The sequence below is a fragment of the Pongo pygmaeus genome, chromosome 6 (assembly GCF_028885625.2).
Source record: "Pongo pygmaeus isolate AG05252 chromosome 6, NHGRI_mPonPyg2-v2.0_pri, whole genome shotgun sequence".
Taxonomy (NCBI): domain Eukaryota; kingdom Metazoa; phylum Chordata; class Mammalia; order Primates; family Hominidae; genus Pongo; species Pongo pygmaeus.
In genome coordinates, this window is record NC_072379.2 from 62,194,564 (window position 1) to 62,204,264 (window position 9,701).

Genomic DNA, 9,701 nt, shown 5'->3' on the forward strand with positions numbered 1-9,701 from the left:
TATTTTGTGTAAGGACTGGTACTAAGTACTGAGATCTTTATATGTTTCTACCTATCTATCTATCCATATCTTTTAAAAATTTTTTTTATTATACTTTAAGTTCTAGGGTACATGTGCACAACGTGCAGATTTGTTACATATGTATACGTGTGCCATGTTGGTTTGCTGCACCCATTAACTCATCATTTACATTAGGTATATCTCCTAATGCTATCCCTACCTACCCCCACCCCTACCCCCTACCCCCACCCCACGACAGGCCATGGTGTGCAATGTTCCCCACCCTGTGTCCAAGGGTTCTCATTGTTCAATTCCCACCTATGAGTGAGAACATACGGTGTTTGGTTTGCTGTCCTTGCGATAGTTTGCTCAGAATGATGGTTTCCAGCTTCATCCATGTCCCTACAAACGACATGAACTCATCCTTTTTTATGGCTGCATAGTATTCCATGGTGTTTATGTGCCACATTTTCTTAATCCAGTCTATCATTGATGGACATTTGGGTTGGTTCCAAGTCTTTGCTATTGTGGATAGTGCCACAATAAACATACGTGTACATGCGTCTTTATAGCAGCATGATTTATAATCCTTGGGGTATATACCCAGTAATGGGATGGCTGGGTCAAATGGTATTTCTAGTTCTAGATCCTTGAGGAATCGCCACACTGTCTTCCACAATGGTTGAATTAGTTTACAGTCCCACCAACAGTGTAAAAGTGTTCCTATTTCTCCACATCCTCTCCAGCACCTGTTGTTTCCTGACTTTTTAATGATTGCCATTCTAACTGGTGTGAGATGGTATCTCACTGTGGTTTTGATTTGCATTTCTCTGATGGCCAGTGATGATGAGCATTTTTTCATGTGTCTGCTGGCTGCATAAATGTCTTCTTTTGAGAAATGTCTGCTCATATCCTTTGCCCACTTTTTGATGGGATTGTTTGATTTTTTCTTGTAAATTTGTTTAAGTTCTTTGTAGATTCTGGATATTAGCCCTTTGTCAGACGGGTAGATTGTAAAAATTTTTTCCCATTCTGTAGGTTGCCTATTCACTCTGATGGTAGTTTCTTTTGCTGTGCAGAAGCTCTTTAGTTTAATTAGATCCCATTTGTCAATTTTGGCTTTTGTTGCCATTGCTTTTGGTGTCTTAGACATGAAGTCCTTGCCCATGCCTGTGTCCTGAATGGTATTGCCTAGGTTTTCTTCTAGGGTTTTTATGGTTTTAGGTCTAACATTTAAGTCTTTAATCCATTTTGAATTAATTTTTGTAAAAGGTATAAGGAAGGGATCCAGTTTCAGCTTTCTACATATGGCTAGCCAGTTTTCCCAGCACCATTTATTAAATAGGGAATCCTTTCCTCATTTCTTGTTTTTGTCAGGTTTGTCAAAGATCAGATGGTTGTAGATGTGCGGTATTATTTCTGAGGGCTCTGTTCTGTTCCATTGGTTTATATCTCTGTTTTGGTACCAGTACCATGCTGTTTTGAAAAATATGGAATGCTTCACAAATTTGTGTGTCATCCTTGTGTGGGGGCCATGCTAATCTTCTCTGTATCATTCCAATTTTACTATATGTGCTGCCGAAGTGAGCACATATCTGTCTATATCTCCTTATGTATCCATCTTGATGAGGAGCAACAATCATTTGTAGATTGCCCGTTTTTTCGATGCAAGTAAGTCTTTATTACAGAAAAATTCATTTACAGCTTATTCTGAAGACTTAATAGACAGATTTAATCTTATCTTCCCAAACAAAACAATATTCTTCCTAACAGTTAGACTGCAATTCCAGTAGTAAATGTTTTTAGAAATAAATGTTGGGGCATATGGCATAAAAATAGATTCATGGGACAATAGAATAAAATATTTGAACTCACAACTGTCCATGGAAATTTTAGGAATATATTGTCATTTATCTGTATCATTGCATTCGCCAGGTTTCAACATTATTAGTATTACAAAAGCTCCATTGTCATTCGCTAAAGGCAGAAGTGACTCTGAGACACACCACTTTTATCCATACAACACTATATCCATCAATCATCCATATGCCTCCTGCATTCATAAAATCATGCAGCACATGCTATATGTGGAAAAAAACTGATTTTTGCATTCTATTATGATTTATATCATTATTCACACTCCACTGTAGTCTCTTTGGGAAGAGTTGGTTACCATTAGCGTTTGCTGTCAATCAGATTTTGCTTCTTTCCTTACTTACCCTTTTTTCATATCTGAGCTACAGTAAAAGAACAAGACAAGAATAGAAGTCCTAATATTAAAAAAAGATCACAGAATATATGACCTTTAACCAATGCTGTGATCATTTGCTTCTTTTTAAAATAAGATATATAATTAGAACTGAAAAATGCCAATAAAATCCAGTCATTTGTATCTTTTCCTCATATAAAGAAAAGTTGGAAAATTAGTTGAAATGGAAAATGATTTTTAAGGTTTAATGCAGAATAATTCTTTAAAGTCATGACTAAGACTGATCATCTACTCAAGATATTCACATTTCAAAGCATCCATTTAGCTTGCAACCTTATTTTAATCATATAGGACCTCAACATCTTCCTGCCCTGCAGATTTTTGTTTTCAATGGGCATTTATTTAAAAAGAAACTCCAGATTTATAAATAGATTAGGTGTGATGCTAATTCCTTAATTCTAGGAGGTTAGACTTTCATATTTAAAAAGGTCACTTATTTTTTCAATAGCAAACATTTAGGAGGTATTCATTAGGTACCTGGCATGGCTTTAGATTTTGAAATACAAAGAATTCAAGTCATGATTTTCCCATTTGGAGAAGCTTATCTTTTAGTAAGGAAAGTATGCGTATTAAAAAAAAAAATCTACATACCTATCGATCGATCTGACAATAACATCTGGAAAGTGCTAACAGATAATGAAAACAAAACAGGAGCCCTGAAGACAGCATCACTGAGGAAGTGTCACTGAGCTGGAAACTTTCCTAGAAAAAAAAGGAGTTTGTGAGATGAAGGAGGAAAAGGAAGGGAGAAAATAATAGCAAGTGTCAGATTTCTTAAAGGGGCCTGGTATTTTGGGGACTGTCGGCCTGAGCGCAGGAAACATGGGATGAGTGCAAATGAGTTTACAGTGAAAAATATAATATTATATAATGATATAAGAATAGCAACTCCTGCTCTTTGTTGTTTTCCATTTGCTTGTCTATCTATGATTTGTATTGTATTCAAGATGTATTAAGAAAAAACAGACTTTAAACCAACAGCAATCAAAAAGGACAAAGAAGGGCATTACGTAATGATAAAAGGTTCAATTCAATTAGAAGTCTTAACCATCCTAAATATATATGCACCCAACACTGGAGCACCCAGATTCATAAAACAAGTTCTTAGAGACCTGTGAAGAGACTTAGATAACCACAAAATAATAGAGGGAGACTTCAACACCCCACTCACAGTATTAGACAGATCATCAAGGCAGAAAACTAACAAAGATATTTGGGACCTAAACCCAACACTTGACCAAATAGACCTAGCAGATATCTTCAGCACACTCCACCCAACAACAGACTGTACATTCTTCTCATCTGCACCTGGCATATACTCTAAAATTGACCATATACTCAGCCTTAAGGCAATTTTCAACAACTCAAAAAAAACAAAATCATACCAACCACACTCTTGGACCACAGCACAATAAAAATAGAAATCAATACCAGGAAGATCTCTCAAAACCATACAGTTACATGAAAATTAAACAATCTGCTCCTGAATGAATTTTGGGTCAACAATGAAATTAAGGCAGAAATCAAGAAATTCTTTGAAACTAATAGAAAAGAAGATACAGTATATGAGAATCTCTGAGACACAACTAAAGCAGTGTTAGGAGGAAAGTTTATGGTGCTAAACACCCACATCAAAAAGTTTGAAAGATCTCAAATTAATAACCTAACATCACACCTACAGGAACTAGAAAAACAAGAGCAAATGAATCTCAAAGCTAGCAAAAAAAAGGAATAAAATCAGAACTGCACTGAATGAAATTGAGACACAAAAAAACCATACAAAAGGTCAACAAAACTAAAAGCTGTTTTTTTAAAAGAATAAATAAGATTGATAGATTGCTGGCTAAACCAATAAAGAAAAAAAGATAGAAGATGCAAATAAACACAATCAGAAATGACCAAGGGGACATTTCCACAAACCCCACAGAAATACAAAAAAACCCTCAGAGACTACTACAAACACCTCCATGCACAAAAACTAGAAATCCTAAGATAAATTGATAAATTCCTGAAAACATAAAACCTCTCAAGATTGAACCAGGAAGAAATTGAAATCCTGAGCAGAACAATATCAAGTTACAAAATTAAATCAGCAATAAAATATCTACCAACTAGAAAAAGCCCTGGACCAGACAGATTCACAGCTGAATTGTACCACATATATAAAGAAGAGCGAGTACCAATCCTACTGAAATGGTTCCAAAAAATTGACAAGGAAGGACTCCTCCTCAACTCATTCAATGAGGCCAGCATCATTCCAATACCAAACCTGGCAGAGACACAACAAAAACAAAAAAACTTCAGGCCAGTATCCTTGATGAACATAGATCCAAAAATCCTCAACAAAATACTGGCAAACCAGATCCAGCAGCACATTGAAAAGCTAATTCATCATAATTAAATAGGCTTTATCCCTGGGATGCAAGTTTGGTTCAACATACACAAATCCATAAATGTGATTCATCACACAAGCAGAACTAAAATAAAAAACCTCATGATCATCTCAATAGACACAGAAAAGGCTTTTGATAAAATTCAACACGCCTTCATGTTAAAAACCCTCAACAAACTATGCATTGAAGGAACATATCTGAAAATAGGGCCATCTATGACAAACACACAACCAACATCATACTCAAAGTGAAATCTGGAAGCATTCCCCTTAAGAACTGGAATAAGACAAGAGTGCTCACTTTCACTGCTCCTGTTCAACATAGCACTGGAAGTCCTGGCCAAAGCAATCAAGCAAAAGAAAGAAAGAAATATGGAAGTTCTGGCCAAAGCAATCAAGCAAAAGAAAGGAAGAAATAAAAGGCATCCAAATATGAGGAGAGGAAGTCAAACTGTCTTTCTTTGCAGATAATATGATTCTATACCTAGATCATAAGTGAATTAATTCAGGATGAAAAAAACAAATACTGCATGTTCTCTCTTATAAGTGGGAGCTAAACATTGAGTACACATGAACACAAAGATGGAAACAATAGACACGAGGGCCTACTTGAGGGTGAAGGGTGGGAGGAGGGGGAGGATTAAAAAATCTACCTATTGTGAGCTATGCTCATTACCTGGGTGATGAAATCATTTGTATACCAAACTCCCATGACACACAATTTACCTGTGTAAGAAAACTTGCATGTGTACCTCCTGAGCCTAAAATAAAATTTGGAAAAAAATAAACCTCTCTAAATGTAGAAAAAGTACAGTAAAAATATGATAGAAACGTTCCATTATAATCTTATAGACTGTCATATATGCAGTCTGTCATTGACCAAAATGTCTTTATGTGGGGCAGGGCTATATTTGCAAAAGACCCCTTTTATCATTGAACTTATAGTGCAATAGCAGAGAGACAACTGTCAATTAATGATAATTCTAATGAATTTTAGGAAAGGGGAAGTAAAGGGTGTTTTGAAGTAAAAGGCAGAAAGTAAGTCTAGCAGTGGGTGGAGCCCACATGAATGAATTAATCCATGCATGGATTAATGGGTTAATGGGTTATCAAGAGAGTGGGACTGGTGGTTTTATAAGAAGAGGAAGATCAGCACCATAAGACAGAGGGTGGGGTTGGTTAGAGAAGAGAAGAGGAGAGACCTGAGGTAGCGCTACCTCTGGATTCTGCAGAGTCCCTATCCGCAAGAAGTTCCCCATCAGAAGTGTTCCTCTAATCATGCTCTTCTCAGCCTCCATAAGAATTAAATTCCTTTTCCTTGTAAATTACCCAGTTTCCGATATTCTGTTATAAGCACCAGAAAACGGACCAAGACAGAAATCTGTTTCTCATATTTAGTGCCACATCCTTGATATGAATATACCAGAATGTACCTAATCATTCCCCTGGTGATGAAGTTTTAGGATATTTGTGGTTTTTTGCTACTACAACTTATGCTGCCTTGCATAGCTTTAAGAAAATATACCTGTGGGATAGATTGATGGGCATAGAATATAGCAAAGTTTTGATGGATCTTGCCAAATGACCTTCAAAGGCAATTCACTCCCTTCCAAGTTATATGAGAATGCTTGTTTCCCAAATCCCTTACAACACCCACCCTATTCTTTTTGTTTTTTTTCATCATAGTAGTGCTTATTTATTTTTATGAACATTTTGTACGAGTTACTATGGTTTCTGAGAAAAAACTTAGAAAATGAAAATAAGAAACTAGAGGAAAAAAGCATCTTAAATTCCACTTCCCATCTGGTCTGTAGCCTTCAAACTTTTCACTGTGTAAGGATCAATTTGTGTCTTGTTTGGTCCGTAACTGAGATACAGCTGGTAAATGGAACCAGGAGATTCCACTTCACCACAAATTTCTGGTATCCATTTAGTCCTGTTGATGCAAGGGGACTTTAGAAACTGCTAGGAAAAGGACTCAAAGGGTTTCCACAAGTGGCATTCAGATATATGTCATGTGTCAGACTCTGGGATATCTTAAACAAGCCAAATCAAAATGAGTGACTGAAGTTCTCCTGAGAGCAAGCCACCTGATGGAAGAAAGAATTTGTCATAAATATCCAGACTATGCAATAAGTTCTAAGTGTTGGAGGGCAGCAACTAGTCATGGTAGTCATTACTTGAAATTTCTGATCCAATCACTCTGGTGGGCGTGCTCCCCGAGGACAAAATGGCTAGGTGTGCAAACAATAGAACAGTGATACTAAACTCTGTGATATCTCTGCCCGGGCCACCCTGCTGTGGGACACCATCCCCTCTTTCCGACCCCCTCCCCACAAAGCATAACCACAGAAAGGAGAAATTTTCTCTTTTATTTCACAATAGACTGACCAGCAGGAGAGGCATTATAGGGGTTGAATGCATCAGAGGCCGGTGTGATTGCAAAGAGGAATGTGTGCCCCAACTCAGATGGTGACATTCACAGATCTTTGGCACAGTTACCAGCCACCGTGGTGAAGCTGCAATATGGCAGAGGCCAGTAATGGTCACAAGAGCAAGTGATATCTGTTCTCATTTAGGAGCCATGTGGCTCAGCCATGACTCTGAGTCCACTGAGTGGACTTGGGTATCTGGGGGAGAGGAGGCTCTGTTTCTCAGAATCTGTAACTGCATGGATATACGAGTACTTAGTGCTAGTGAAAACCCTTTAACAGTATCTCACTGATACAGAATAAAATCCCAATTCCTTAATGGTTTTCAAGGATTTTTATGATCAGGCCCCTTCTTAAATGACTCTTCTCATTCTTTGGGACTCAGTTTATATCTTATTTGCTGTAGAAAGACTTTTATAAGCATCTGAGGCTAGTTTAGTTGTCTTTCCTCTGTATTTTGTGGCACCTTCTTCAAATTTCCATTACATAACACTTACATTATATTGTATGACATAGCATGATTGTCTATCTTAATCACAATACCAGAAGATTCGTGAAGGAAGGGTCCGCATCTTATTCATTATTCATTGTTACACCGCCCCCCGCACTGCCTGTTACTGTGCCTGCCACATAGTGCACGTTCAATATATATTTGTCAAATAAATAAATTAATGAATGGGGGATCTTATTAAATAAGATTAAGAATAACAAGAAGTACAGATTTGTGGGAAAAGATGAGGAGCTTAATTGTGTGCTTCTTAATTTAAATATCTGTGGACATCTGAGAGGGTATGTATGCTCAATTGTGAATACTGGCAGGGTTTCAGGGATAAGTAAGACTGAAGATACACATTGGCAGTCATTAAGCTTCTCTACTTTTCTTTTTTCACTCCCCTATTTTTTATTTTTTTCTTAAAATTCAGTAACATTAACCTTTCTAATAGTAAAAGAAAGAAAATTTGGAGACACAGATAAGTATATATGTGTGTGTATATATATATATATATAATAGAAATAAATTACTAATAATATTCTCCCTCCCCTCAGCAGAGATTAATCATTGATAATACATGTGGATATTTCCTTCTGGTTTTATTCCCTTCCACTCCACAGTTTCTCTCTCTTTCTCTCTCTCTCTCCATATTGATCACAATTGGGTGATGGGCTTACTTAGTTCTTTTTAAATTCAGCACTGTTTCATAAGCAATTTTCCTTGTTTCTAATTATTCTTTAAATACCTGATTTTTAACAGCCTTAAAATGTTCTATGGCATGAATGCACCATAATTATTTTAATTATCCCTATTATTGGGTATTTAGGTTGTTTCTGATCTTTTTGTTACAAATGATGCTTCGATAAACATATTTTCTTGCACAAATCTTTGAGTCATTGTTTTCAAGAAAATGTATACTGTCTTAATGCACTCTCCAATGGTATTTGCTATGGTCTGAATGTTTGTGTTCCCCCTGAAATTCGCATATTGAAATCCTAACCCCCAAGATGATGATATTAGGAGGTGGGCCTTTGGGAGGTGCAGTTATCACCACCCAATCGCTTGAACCGGGGAGGCGGAAGTTGCAGTTAGCAGAGATGGCACCACTGCACTCCAGCCTGGGTGACAGACAGCCTAGGCATGGGGTGGAGTTCTCATGAAACACATTAGTGCCCTCATAAAAGTGGCCTGCAGAGAGACCCCTTCACTCCTTTTATCATGTGAGGACACAGAAAGTAGGCACCGTCTATGAACCAGAAAGTTGTCCCTCACCAAACACCAAATCTGCAGGCTCCTTGATCTTGAACTTGCCTCCCCCCAGAACTGTGGAGAGATGAATTTTTATTGTTTATAGTATTCTGTAATAACAGCCTGGATGGACAAAGATAGCATTGGTGAGTGCTTACCTCCCTGCACCTTTGCCAATTTTGAGGATTGGATTTTTTAAACTTTGCCAACTTGACAGATTTAAAAATGGCACTCACTGATGTTTAAATTTGCTTTTGTTTGATTATTAATTAAGATAGACTCCTTTAATATATTTGTTGACTATTTATAGTTCTTAGACCTATTTTATTCCTTTGCTCACTTTCTTTGATAGAGCCAACGTTTCTCATTATTTAGTGGTGACTAGTTGTGTATATATTAATTTTTAATACAAACATTTCCCCTAGTTTTATTCTTTATGTTTCTATGTTCTATCCTCCACCTTGAAGAAGATTTACTGGAACTAAAAGATGGGATTTTAATAAAAGCTTGGCAAAACCCCATCTCTACTAAAAATACAAAAATTAGCCGGGTGTGCTGGCACACGCTTGTAGTCCCAGCTACTCCGGAGGCTGAGGCAGGAGAATTGCTTGAACCAGGGAGGTGGAAGTTGCAGTTAGTGGAGATGGTGCCACTGCACTCCAGCCTGGGTGACAGAGCAAGATTCTGTCTCAAAAAAAAAAGAGCTTGAAAATGAAAGTAGTTGCTTGAACGTTCTGAAACAGGAGATTATATCAATCAGGAATGAGTGACTAATGATCCAATCAAAAGTTAATACATTTTATTTATAATAGTTAAAGCTTCCTTCATTTTAGGGAATAGTTGTTTTACAAATGGCAGCATTAGCAG

The 9,701-nt window shown here is 37.0% G+C and overlaps 1 non-coding gene across 1 annotated transcript; it reads right to left on the reverse strand.

The window, feature by feature from the left end:
* Positions 1–1,484: 1,484 nt before the first annotated feature.
* Positions 1,485–1,591, reverse strand: LOC129041904 (U6 spliceosomal RNA). Its single transcript, XR_008504010.1, has one exon. It is a non-coding gene; the product is annotated as a U6 spliceosomal RNA (small nuclear RNA).
* Between the last annotated feature and the right edge of the window lie 8,110 nt (positions 1,592–9,701).